Genomic DNA, 14572 nt, shown 5'->3' on the forward strand with positions numbered 1-14572 from the left:
ACCCAGAGGATAGGAACGTGGACCCACTTAGGACTTGACCACAAGACACTCAACTTCCTTGGGCCTCAGTCCCATTAGCAGCAAAGCAAGGGGGAGGAGGAGATGGCACCAAGGTCTCTTCTATCTAACACCTGAAGACCCCGAGAGGACAGTGGTGCCTGGCCCAATATTGCTGAGCCGGGGCCAGCCCAGCCTGTGGGACAAAATGCAGAGACAGGGGTTATGACTAGGTTACCAGCACTGGGTGAGTCAGCCTGGATGTTAGGAAAGGCTGGCTGGCCGGAACTCGGCCCACACTGGGTTAGGGATGTGTGGGTGGTAGAGAGAGCTCTCTCACACCAAATCTCTCACCACAGCTGCCTGCATCCCACTTTCTCTGGCCAGTCTTGGAAATGAGACACAATAGTAGAAAAACACCCAGAAGGCAAAGGTGGTGATTAAGCGCTGTTATTACAAAGGGGACCCTGCCACTCTCTACAAGCCATTAGCTTTATGTGACCTTCAATTTCCCTTTTCTCTGGGCTGTGTATTAAGGATGCCCTGACTTCCGTCCAGAGTCAAACGACTGACACAGTTAAAAGAACATGGGGGCAGATTCTCAGGTAATTCTGGTTCTATTTCCTACAAAAAAGAATGTAATTTTTTTTAAAAAATCAACTTTATCCATCATACACTACAAATTGTCCATGTGACTGAAGACCCATGTTCAGTGTTAACAAACCTCTTTGCCTTCACACCTGGTTTTAAACTTAAGTTTAAGAGCAAAAAGTTGTATGACATGTTTGGTTTTGTGTTTTTTTTTTTTAATTATCTACACAGAATTCTTTTTTTTTTTAATAATTATTTATTTATTTATTTATTTATTTATTTTTGCTGTGTTGGGTCTTCGCTTCTGTGCAAGGGCTTTCTCCAGTTGTGGTAAGCGGGGGCCACTCTTCATCGCGGTGCGCGGGCCTCTCACTATCACAGCCTCTCCCGTTGCGGAGCACAGGCTCTAGACGCGCAGGCTCAGTAGTTGTGGCTCACAGGCCCAGTTGCTCCACGGCATGTGGGACCTTCCCAGACCAGGGCTCGAACCCGTGTCCCCTGCACTGGCAGGCAGATTCTCAACCACTGTGCCAGCAGGGAAGCCCGACATGTTTTTAATAGTCAAACGTTTATGGCAGTGGGTGAGTATGTTTTACAGACTCTGTTTGTAATAGAAGCCAGGGTTAGACATTTAAAACAAGTATAACAGGCTAAAAACCTCTCATTCCTGCAGTTAAAATAATAGGAAGTGATTTATAAACTGTTATCAGAAAGTTAACTCAGCTAAGTGATGTTGGTTTTTCTCTCATTTAGTTGGCATGATTTAAAACTCTTGGCAAACAAAATAAAAAGTAGCATCTTCACCCACTGTCAAACAATGAGATTCACAACCCAAAAGAGGCAAAAAAATAAATAAATAAATCAGGGTTTATATGTATATAACCTTTCCAAAAGTTGGACTTAGATATATATAGAAGAGTTATCTTGGTTAAGTATTGGTGATCTGTAACTCAGATCTTTTGGGCATAAGCTAATTACTAGAAAGATCAAGGAGAATTTGACAGTAAGAAGCTAATGGTATCTTACTAACCTCTAAAAATCAGATATGACCTACATCTGAATGCAAAATACTATATGCAATAATTGCAAGGAAAGTGCCAGTATGACTGTAAAAACCTTATTGCCTTCTGAAGATCAAGCCCACTTTTCAACAACTGATTAATTCAAATTGAAGTCACTACCTTCTTGATTTTGGCCTAGTTTTAATCTCTCGACAGAAATCCCTCACACACGTCCTATTAAAGAGTTTGGTGGGAAACCACTAATGAAAGTGAAATTGGTAACTTACATAATATTCACAAATATTTATTCATTATTTGTCCTATAATTTTACTCCATAGCACTCACATTAACCAAGGACTATTCTCTTGGTCCTAAAATAGAGTAAAACCTTTGAATGTCATTAGAAGTAAGCTGATAAACATCTAGGTGTATTAACGTCATCAGATTAATAAAACTTAATTGCCAAACTTACTTGAAATATAGAACATATAATAAGCTTTCAAATGACAGTAGCCAAATAGCCACCATCTCCAGGAAACAAGAAAAAAGAAATGTTCAAAACTCTCACAGATGGATGAAAGAATTATCATGTGACAACACCATAGAATATTATAGAGCCATTTAAAAAATGAATTGGAGTTACACCAGTTGACGGGCAGGGCTTTCCAGCAGGTGGAGTAGGCACCAAAGACAAAATGCAGAGATGAAGCTCCTATAAATGTATTTACATATGTGTGTGTCTAAATGTTTGTATGCATGTATATGATGTATACATATCTATACATATTCATATGTATTTGTATATATCTACATAGAAAAAAGCACACGTATTAGGTCACCAACACTACCTGGGGTAGTAGGTGGTGGTAGTGGTACAGGGGGAGGGGAAAGGTTAGAAGGAACAGGAAAAAGGAGACTGAACCAAAAACAATATGATTCTGTTCTATGTGTGTGTTCAAGAAATTATTTTGAAAAGAGAGATTTAGGTCTATAGACTTATAGGGATGGCTTTGGAATATTAAAAGTTGCAGAGTAATGCATCCAGCAAGATTCTCTTTTGCTTTTTATTTTTAAAGATAGCTTTCTTTCTTTTTATAAAATTAGAGAGGTAGAAGGGAAAAGATTATAATGCTAACAACGATGCAGCCACCACCAAGCCCTGAAGCACAACCTTCCAGGTTTTGTTATTAAGGACAATGTGACCGTGTGTACTATACGCTCATCTGCCTTTATCAGGTCAAAATGAATAATTAATAACACCTGGGCAGGTGTTCCCTCCTCACTGACCTGCCTCCCTGTCACTGGAGCGCCCAAGTTGCCAGCACATCTTCCTTTAGTTCTTAGCCTAAGTGGTCCATCCCGGCCTCTGCTAAAGGTCCACCTTCCCCCTCACCACAGGGAGACCTGGGCTGATCTGCTGGCCTAAAACCCAGCTACCTTCTGTGTCCCCTGCCCGACTCTCAACATCAGAAGCATGAAGGAAAGTCTAGGTCCCATTCATGCCCCTCCAGAAGCAAGAGCAACTCAGGCCAGTGAAAGCCCAGCCCACTCTGTTTCCTAGTTTGCCTTGATGGGTTGTCCCCAGGTTCATGAGTGAGAAGCCTACAAGACAGTCTGCTCCCAGAGCTCCAAACATAAACTTGGAGTCAAGGTTCTGCACTTTCAGCGTCTCACCAATTAATACGACACCCCTCCTTTCTCTGGATTCTCTCCCAGAAAGATGTGATCAAGACGAAGTAGAGAAAAGGGAACCCTTGTGCCCTGTTGGTGGGAATGTAAATTGGTGCAGCCACTATGGAAACAGTATGGAGGTTCCCCTCAAAATTAACAATAGAACTACCATATGACCCAGCAATCCCACTTCTGGGCACATACACAAAGCAATTGAAATCAGGATCTTGAAGAGATAACTGCACCCTCATATTCATTGCCAGCATTGTTCATGATAGTCATGATAAGGAAACAACCTAAGTGTCCATTGACAGTTGAATGGATAAAGAAAATGTGGTATGTATGTCCAGTGGAATACTATTCAGCCTTCAAAAAGAGAAGGAAATCCTGACATTTGTGAGAGCATAAGTGAACCTAGAAAACATTTTGCTAAGTGAAATAAGCCAGATGTAGAAAGACAAATATTGAACAAACTCATTTATACATGGAATCTAAAATAGAGAGTAGAATGGTAGCTACCAGGAGCTGGAGGGAGGGAGACACGGGAGGTGTTGGTCAAGGGATACGAAGTTTTAGTTATGCAGGATGAGTAAATCCTGGAGATCTGATGTACAGCAACATGACTATAGTTAACAAAACTGTATTGTAACTTGGGATTTGTTAGGAGGGTAGGTCTTAAATGTTCTCATCACACACAGAAAAAAGTAATTATGTGAGGTAATGGATATGTTAATTACCTTGATTATGGTGATCATTTCACAATGTCTACATATATCAAATCATCGGCTATACTCCTTAAATATACACAATTTTTAATTGTCAATTATTTCTCAATAAAACAGGGGTGGGAAAAAGACTACATGTCTTATTCCTTCAGAAACAGAAGGGCTGGGTTTCAGACATTGATATGCCAATGTGCGAATCCTCTCGCAGCAAAAACCTCAAGCCTACTGTTTGGCAGCAAAAGCTTATTTTGAATGTCACAAGTTGAGTATTAATTTTTTAATTTCCCTTGACATTTCTGTTGTAATGTCAACAAATCCCTATTAGTTATCCCATCACCACACCCATGAGGCAGATGGAATCCTCGGGGTGATCAGGGATAAGGTTATAACATACGCAAAAGTGCAGAAGATAAAGCACATTGATACCTTCCATAACATTACTTTCATATCATGAAGAAATCATCTTTTAGTAATCACTAATAGCATTAATGTTCTCTAAACTGATTCTTGGTTGCATTATAACGTAAGTGGTGGCTTTGGTTACATTACCAAGTAATTTAAGCAGAAAGGTAATGCCTGCCCTCCAAGAGAGAAAACAGGAGGTACCCAAGTAAGCAGAGGCACTCCTTATACACAGACCAATGAGCACAACTTAAATCTAAAAGGTGTAATCAAAGTAGTTGCGTTCATTGAATGAAATTTCTATATAAGAAGTTAGAGTTTCAAGTTTGGGTGAATGATGGGAGAGGTAGAACTTAGAAATCTCAAGTCCAAATATGGAATGACTGAAACGTGCCCAGAAGGGGTGTCACACGTAACAATGCCAGGAACCAGGGCACAAATTCTTTTAGCAAAACAGACTCAAGTGGGAGCAGCCAGGCCAACAGCTTCATGTCCCCTGGGGGACATGAAGCACCACACGACAGGACCAACAGGGAAAGGGCAATGGCTAGATGAACGCCCGAGTCCCCAGACCAAACCAGAGAGCACAGAGAAGGTTCCAAGACAGAGCATGGCATCCAGAGGTCCAAGCTGGGCAGTGAGTCGTAGGTCGGAACTTGGATAAAGTTGAGTCCAGGAAGCCAGCACCCAGGTATCCAGGTAAGCAGGAACATGCAGATGAGAAGAGCCACAAGGTTGGAACCAAGCACAGAAAACTGGTAAGAGCAATGGTGCAGGTCTGCAGAGGATGGCACAAAACAGATCCTCACAGTGGACTGAGCATGGTCTGCCCTCCGCCTTGTTCTAAGCAACCTTCCTGGGATGGGCAGATGATGGCTGGCGGCAGGTGTCACTCACCCGAACAAGGGTGGGCCCTGAAGCTGTCAGCGATTGCAGCACAAATCTGGAGAGGCTTCCCCGGGTGAGTAAAGAACTGGAGAATTCATGGAAGGGCGTAAGAACGAGTGAGAACCAGCCTTTAGAAGGACAGGGGCCCTGACACCAGATGTGCCCTTTCCCTGCTGGTGCCTCCTCTTTGGACCCTGCAGATCGGGGCCAGGGGAATCATGAATGCATTTTCAGGGTGCCTCTGAGCTACCTAAATTATCCCTTCCTGGGATTAGGATCAAAGTTATAGGTCAGGATGCTCCTGCAATGTGTGGAGCCAGTCCATGGCTAAAGCAGAAAGATGGGAGAGGCAGATGGAGGGGGAGGGGAGGGGAGAAGAGACAGAGAGGGGCTGCGATGCTAAGGGAGCGGGGAAAGCCCCAGTGACTTCATAGGTGCAAAAATTCTGAATTAAATGCTGTTTCAACGGGTCTTTATCAAGTATGGAAAGAAACACTGCAGAACCAAACAGATGGTACTCAGAACTTCAAAAACAATAAATATAGTGGTCATTCTAAAAAAGCCAGTTCCTAGCAATCACTTCTCTCCGGCCAACATTCTCAGCTGGAAACTATAAACTCACATTACTGGGGACATCTAAGGCCTCAGGGCAGGATATGATGAGTCAATAAGTACTGATGATCCTCCCTACACATATTTCCAGACCACGTCACCTCCAGGCCAGCCTCACCACCTGTGTTTGAATGCGAGCCCTCATGGTTCTCACCTGGATTACTGAAACAGCCTCCCAACCACCTGGTGCCAAGCTCACTCCTCCACCTCCATCCCCTGATGGATGCACAACGTGCTTTTCTTTTACGCTCCAGGAGTCATTCTGACCTAGGAAGTGAAAAGTGGACACACCTGTGGTTCACTCTGCTTGTGTGTCCTGAAAGCTCCCACTGTCTCCTGTGGGTGGATCCATGTCCAAGCACTTCTGCCCACTTGGGGAGAAGGCAAAGGGGAAGTGTGCAGAGGCTTGTGCAGACCCCACCCTTTCACACATCCTGCTTTGATCTCCCGGCCAACTGCCCTGGGACTCACATTTGGCCCCAGCCTGGAGGACGCCGAGTAAGGTTCACTAAATCTCCTCTCTGCCCTCCTTCAGCACGCAAAAGGTTTATTCAATAATTTGTCTCTCCCGGGGCTTCCCTGGTGGCGCATTGGTTGATAGTCCGCCTGCCGATGCAGAGGACACAGGTTCGTGCCCCGGTCCGGGAGGATCCCACATGCCACGGAATGGCTGGGCCCGTGAGACATGGCCACTGAGCCTGCGCGTCCGGAGCCTGTGCTCCGCAACAGGAGAGGCCACAACAGTGAGAGGCCCGCGTATCGCAAAAAAAAAATAATAATAATAATAATAACAATTTGTCTCTCCCTTCTTCCTCCCCTCCATCTATTCATCCATTCATTTAACAAATATTCAGGGAGCACCAAGTATGCTCCAGGCACTGTTCTAGGAACTAGAGATAGAACACTGAGCAAATGTCATATCAAAGAGATAGGAATGTCTTTATCCTTCATAGCCCACTGCCAGGACCCACATGTTTCTCCACAGAGCACTGAAGTTGCGTCTGCAGAACTCTCTTGACTGGGATCTCAGAAGGGTCTGGTTTTCAGTGTTGACTCTTGCCTTTGGCACCACAAACTCACTCATCCCTGGTTTCCCCTGGTCTAACCTCAGGGTCTCCTGGGCAGTTCCAAGATGGGGGGCTCCACACCCTCCACCTATCCTGGGCAGCCCCTGGGGTTGCCTAGTCAGAGCATCCCCACTTTATACACAAAGTATCAGCCCAAGGACATCATCTGAGCATCATCAGTTTTTACAGCAACTCTCCTGGGTCACTCTTCTTGGCCCAGAAGAGAGGAACGAGCTTTGCATTTGGGGAGACCTGGGTTCTGGTCCCAATTCATTCACTTGCTAGCTGTGTGGCCTTAGACAAATTGATTCACTTCTCTGAGCCTCTGCAAACTGAGAACTGTAATCATTGCCACTAACACATATAAGTTTTACCCTGTGCAAAGCACTGATCTGGGTTTCTCACATGCGTGACCCAAGGCTCAAAGCAACCCCTTGAGGTGCACATGCTTGTTATTGACATTTTGCAGGCAGAGAAGCTGAGACACTGAGGGGTAAGTGTCAGGGTCAGGATAGGAACCCAGGCAGTCTGTCTTCAGAACCCTGGCTCTTAAAATCTCTACTGACTCGTTGGCTTGTCAGCCAAGAGCGGGCTCCAAGCAAAGGGCACGTGGCTACCCTCCAACACAGCTCCTCTGCTGTGCCATCCTCCTCTGCTACCACTGCCTGCCATGGCCACCGGACTAGCCCGAATTAACTTTCCAGGTCTGGGTGGCCCATCAGGATTTAACACATACTCAGATATAAGTCTGAGGAACATAAAATATTGAAAGATAAGGCTTTATTTTACCTTCTCACTCAGAGTTTGTTGCCTTGTTCACGGGACGTGGAAAATAAAGATTGCTTTTTTTGCCTGCCAAGTGTAGTCTACGATTTTCAGACAGGTTTTCAAGAGTAAGTAAAAATTATTGCTTTCATTATAAGTACTCCCTTCCAGCTCTAAAATGCTATGATTTAATGCACGGCATTGTAAGTGATCGCCTGAAAGAATGGCTTCCTACCATTTCCTCATGTGAAAAGTTCAATCCTAGGGTCTCCCAGCACAATGGCTGCTGCCATTACCATGAAGGATTGTCTTGCTGGCTAATGTTGGTGCCTTATGCCGTTGCAGTGGGTAATGACACACAGCGATGCCCGAGTCATAAGAATCAGTTCCACCTAGAAGGAAAAAACAAGAAAGTAAAGCACTAGTTGCCATCACCAACTGGGATTAACCTCCTCTTCCATGCAAGCTCAGAAAAACCAAGTTGTGAATTCTTAAATTCCCATTCCTTGAAACGGCAGTTGGTCTAGTGTAAGAGTTTGGATTTTGGAATCAAACAGACCTGGCCTCTTAGCCAGGCTTTGCCCCTTCCCAGGTGTGTGATCTTGGGCTGGTAACTTAATTCTTCTGAGCCTGTTTCCTCATCTATAAAACAGAGATAATAAAACCCAATATGTTGGGCTGCCCTGAAGATGAACGGAAATTTGATAAACGTACCGTAATGGTGTCTGGAATGTAGGAGAGAATCAACAAATATTTCTGACATTATTCAAAAAGAGTAAAACTTATCATGGGCTCCTTTTTCTGGGTCTCTGTTTTATTAGTAACTTAGCAGTGTTCATAGGGAATTTTTATAGCAGACACAGGATTATTATACCCAAAGTGTAGAAAACTCTAGTCTCTGGCTATCTATTAACCAGACTTTCCATACATCTTTAGTACTATTGTAATTGTTCCATGACCATGGCTCTTGAGACACTGCTGTCTACTGAAATACCTTCTGAATCATTAAAAGACAGATGGAATTATGTGCTAAATGGCACTTTTCCAAACATATTTTATAGTGCCATTTTTTTTCAGATACACATTTGCCAAGGAGGAGATACTCTTCACTCTTATTTAAAGACATAGTAAAATATCTCCCCCCATTTCTTGTGAATTTCTTATTAGTCAAGGTTGAATATAACAAAGTGTTAATAAGTTGCTTTACTCATTCACCTGCTGAAGGTTGGAAAATACACAAACCTTCAAAGAAAGTTGTTTAGCCATCAGGTTCACAGCAGGAACTAGGGGGCACCCATATTAACAAAGGTGTGGGTGCTCCAACTCACTTTTCTCCCATCCACCTTTCCCCTCCTTTGCATCCCACTGGCTGGATCCAATAGGAGGCCAGATGGCAGGAGAGTCACAATTTGTGTGGCCCAATAAGTCCAGCCTCCCAAGCACAGAACGTAAGGAGAAGGGGGGAGAGTGGATTCAGAGGGGCAAAGATATTCAGCCCCCTTATCCGGAGATACACTGTTGCCGTGAGGAAACTTTTTTTTGAGTCAGCTACAATGTGAGAGCTTTAAATATTCCCTGACATAAACAGAAAGGGGAAAAAAATTATTCTCTTATATGGAAAGTTACTTTCCATAACCCTAGAAATATTTTAATGCATTTTACTCATTCAACAAGTCTTTAGTTCCTGTCTACCTGAAAAGAGACACTGATGCTTCTGCTGAATTGCAACATAAGCATACCTGAACATACCTCACATTCTCAAAAATCAGGCACTAAAATGACAGTTTACAAGAAAAATAGGGTTGGGCAGACCACGCCAAACCTATGCAACTTTGTAACCTGAGTCCTTACAAAAAAACAGTCTAACTGGTTCCAGGGGAGATAACTTGAACACAGCAGCAGACAGGCAGCTCGGCCTGTTAAAAATGCCCAGAAACAACAGGGTGAAAACGTTAGCAGAGTGCTAGTTAGAGCTGAGCTGGAGATGTGAACAATGCAGATGGAGGAGAGCGCTGAGCTGGGGGAGACCTGCGAAGATGGGCCCAGAGGCATGGCAACCTGACCCGGTCCAGAGCCACATGCAGCCAGCCTGTGTCTCTCCAAGGAAGGAGCCCCAGACACAGGCATTCATCTTAATTCTCTTAAAATGCAAGCGAAGGGCTCCTCAGCAGCTGGGCTGAAGGCTCTCGGGATGAAGGCTATATAATTCCACTCCCATTATCTATGCTGGCCCCCCTCATGAAGGAAAACCCACATCTGAACCAAAATGACTTCTGTGTTAGTACACTGGCATTGTCTTGGCTGACTTCCCTGGAAAATAGAGCCCTGAGGCAAACCTCGCCCAGGCTAGTGGTCGCGGGAGTGAAAGGAAAAGGAAAATGAGGCCGGGAAGGAGGGAACAGATTTAAAGTTGTTGCCAAGATGGCCACAGGGTCACAAGGACACCCCTGACTCTGGGTCATTGGGAACCATGGCAACACAGGAAAGATGCCAGCGCGTGGGGTGGGGTGGGGGCGTGGGGAGGGAATTTCTCTGCCAGCTTCTTTCTGTCTCCTATCCTTCTTTGGTAAAGTTGACCCCAAGGTGCATGAATTCTGCTGTGTTGTGTCACACGTCCCACCCCAGCCCAGGTAGCAGCAGGGTCTGGTTGAGCAGAATGAGTACTGCAGCTGCCCCAAACCTGGCCATCACATTTAGGGGAGACAGACAACTCGCTGGGAACCAGCTAGCAGCCCAAGCCATCCGGAGGCTTCTCTGGCTGGGTAGAAGGGAATGCAGGGGGTAGGGCCAGCAATTTGGAAAGACGGCAAACCTGCGTTCAATACTGACCTTATTCTTTTTTTTTTTTTTAAATGAAAGCTTCTTTCTTTCTTTCTTTCTTTCTTTATTTTTGGCTATGTTGGGTCTTCATTTCTGTGCGAGGACTTTCTCTAGTTGCGGCGAGCGGGGGCCACTCTTCATCGCGGTGCGCGGGCCTCTCACTGTCGCGGCCTCTCCCGTTGCGGAGCACAGGCTCCAGACGCGCAGGCTCAGTAGTTGTGGCTCACTGGCCCAGTTGCTCCGCGGCATTTGGGATCTTCCCAGACCAGGGCTCAAACCCACGTCCCCTGCATTGGCAGGCAGATTCTCAACCACTGCGCCACCAGGGAAGTCCTGACCTTATTCTTTTATTAACAAATTGCATGTGAGTATGTTCATGTCCTAGAAGCCCACAATACAGCAAAATAGACTGGACTCTAAACAAGGACACATACCTGTGCTCTGGAAGCTATGTTCTTATTAAATACCGAAGATGGGTACCCACAAAGCATACCAAGACTTGCTCTCACCAGAATCCCCATAATCACCCCACACCCACTAATCTATGCTTCAGTGGATGTTGGAATAATTTTAATGCATATTTTATTCATATCACTCCCTGTCTAAAATTCTCCAGTGCTTCTCCACATCTTCCATGCTTCGTAGTTTAGCACACATGTCACCTTTTCAGAGATTGTCCTTTGCAAGAGCATCTTTTCCGAGCCCTGAGTCTTCTGTTCTCCACCTCTCCGCTCTACCTGCCTCCTTTCAATGCCTCCTTCAGCCACTGAGGACCCGGGATGGTGCCTGAGTTTCAGTCAACAGAGAAAGGGGATAACACCTGTGATGAAGACATTGCTATCTCAATATGATAATCGTCTATGGATTAACGGGACGAACTTGGTATTTGGTTTCATGTAAAGTTACACAGCATGACCGTTTCCTGTGATCCACATAGGATTGTCACATTCCTGAATGCAGACTTCAGGAAATTTTTATCAAATGTTACATTTCCGCGCCTTTTGGCACTCAGACACTTACTCATCAAGTTTTCCAGGAGGACAGGATTAAAGACGTTTCATTCTTTCCTTGAGTTGAAAAAGAAATCATAAACCTATGAATATGCAAGTGGAAAAAAATAATGGCTATGTTTTCTTTTGCTTATGAGTCCTTTTCTGTTTGTGTCTTTCTCAGATGGTGATTCTGTGTTAGTGCTGACAATAATGGTAAGTGTACCTGGCGTTTCACATCTCACCAGCTGTGTGTGGAATCCTGTGCTGGGGACCCTCTCTACACACTGAGTTATGTGTAGAGCCATCATGCCCTCTCTGCCACTGTTCCTTGCTTCAGCTGGGCTTTTCATCAGGAATGAGACACAACTGGCAGTATTGCCCCCCTCCCCGATTAGACATTACCATTTATGTCCATGATCTTGACAGTACACACTCCCACCCCCATTTCTTTTTTTTTAATATTTATTTTATTTATTTATTTTATTTATTTTTTTGTCTGCATTGGGTCTTAGTTGCAGTGAGTGGGCTCTTCGTTGTGGCGCGCACGCTTCTCTCTAGTTGTGGCGTGTGGGTTTTCTCTCTCTAGTTGTGGTGCATGGGCTCCAGGGCGTGTGGGTTCTGCAGTTGCAGCCTGTGGGCTTAGTTGCCCCGTGGCATGTGGGATCTTAGTTTCCCGACCAGGGATCAAACCCACGTCCCCTGCATTGGAAGGTGGATTCTTTACCACTAGAACACCAGGGAAGTCCCATCCTATCCCCATTTCTATACCTCACTTCCCATCAATTGGTACAAGTACTGATAATAAGCATCCAACAAATCAAATGCATAAATACCCATTTAGGCTACTAGATTCAGTTAATGAAACCAGTTAATGAAGTTGATATCATCAATTTAACCCCGTCGTCATGAACTTACAGAATGCCTTATACATCATCATGATACCCACACAGCATTGCTTCTGATCAAGGAACTCACTTCAAGGCAAATGAAGCATGACAATGGGCCCATGCTCATGGAATTCACTGGTTCCCCATCATCCTGAAGAGCCTGGATTAATAGAATGGTGGAAAGGCCTTTTGAAGACTCAGTTACAAGAGAACAAACAAACTAGTGATTACTAGTGGGGAGAGGGAAGGGGGTGGGGCAAGATAGGGGTAGGGGATTAAGAAGCACAAGCTACTATATATAAAGTAAATAAGCCACAAGGATATATTGTAAAGTACAGGGAATATGGCTAATATTTTATAACTTTAAATGAAGTATAATCATTAAAAATTTTGAAACACTATGTTGGATACCTGAAATTAATAATGTAAATCAACTATACCTCAATTAAAAAAAAAAAGACTCGGGCTTCCCTGGTGGTGCAGTGGTTGAGAGTCCGCCTGCCGATGCAGGGGATGCGGGTTCGTGCCCCGGTCCGGGAAGATCCCACATGCCGCGGAGCGGCTGGGCCCGTGAGCCATGGTCGCTGAGCCTGAGCGTCCGGAGCCTGTGCTCCACAACGGGAGAGGCCACAGCGGTGAGAGGCCCGCGTACCGAAAAAAAAAAAAAAAAGACTCAGTTACAGTGCCAACTAGTTGACAATACTTTGCAGGGCTGGGGCAGGGTTCTCCAGGAGGCTATATATGGTCTGAATCAGTGTCCAACAAATGGTGCTATTTCTGTGATAGGAGTCATGGGTCCAGGAATCAAGGGGTAGGAATGAGAGTGGCACCACTCACTATTACCCCTAGTAACCCACTTGCAAAATTTTTGCTTCCTGTCCTCATGACCTTACTCTAGGCTAGCAGGTCTGGAGGTCTTAGTGCCAGAGAGAAGAATGCTTCTACCAGGAGACACAGCAATGATTCCATTGCACCGGAAGTTAAGACTGCCACCATCCACTTTGGGCTTTTCATGCTTCTGAATCAACAGGCAAACAAGGAAGTTACTCTGCTGGCTGGAATGATTGGCCATTACCACTGAGAGAAATTAGGGTGCCAAGCAAGAGTATGCCTGGAATACAGGGGATTTCTTAGGGTGTGTCTAAGTATTACCACACCCTATGATTAAGGTTGCTGAAAACCTATAACAACCCAATCAAGGTAGAACTACTAATGACCTAGATGCTTCAAGAATGGAGTTCTGGTTCACCCCACCAGGTGAAGAACCATGACCAGAGGTGCTTGCTGGAGGCAAAGGGAATACAGATGGGGAGTGGAAGAAGGTAGTTATGAATACCAACAACTACCATGACCAGTTACAGAAGTGAGGACTGAGAATGTCATGATTGTTTCATGTTACTTTTTTATGCATATGTGTGTGTGCATGTGTGTGTATTAAGCAAATGTCTGCTTTCTCCCCTCTTAGTTCCTTATCTATGTTTGAAAGAGATGCATATGGGTGCCATGTTGACGAGGGATGGACTTGTGATGGTTAATAGTATTTGTCAACTTAGAGGGTGTTTTTGGAAAAGGTTAATATTTAAAATGGTAAATCTTGAACAAAGCAAAGTCACCTCCACAATGTGGGTGGGTCTCATCCAATCAGTTGAAGGCCTGAATAGAACAAAAAAGACCAGCTTTCTTCAGGCAAGAGGGAATTTTCCAGCAAAATGCCTTCAGGTTTCATTGCACCATTGGCTCTCCTGGGTCTCGAGCCTGCAGGCCCACACTGCACATTTTGGACTTGTCAACCTCCATAATCACATGAGCCAATTCCTTAGAATAAAGCCCTTTCTAATTATATACACATGCGTCACTTCTGTTTCTCTGCAAAACCCTGACTAATACAGCCAGGAAAATCCTTTTTCCATGAAACAACTATTAAATTTTGTGAGACACTAGAGTTCCAAGAAGACTAGTCGGTTAGGGAAATGCCACCACAGACCATAGCCTTCTAGAAGATCTGCTGTGTCACAAATACAGAATATTGGTAAGAAAGAGGTCTGAGAAAAGGGAAGACACTGAAAGCAATCATCACCAGGGGCTAGCAAGCTTTCATATTCAGGACATCATTCGCAGGATAAGTTTTCTATCACTCAATAGCTGTTCATTCA

Source organism: Mesoplodon mirus (genome assembly GCF_964341445.2).
Source record: "Mesoplodon mirus genome assembly, chromosome: 5".
In the NCBI taxonomy this organism is placed as follows: domain Eukaryota; kingdom Metazoa; phylum Chordata; class Mammalia; order Artiodactyla; family Ziphiidae; genus Mesoplodon; species Mesoplodon mirus.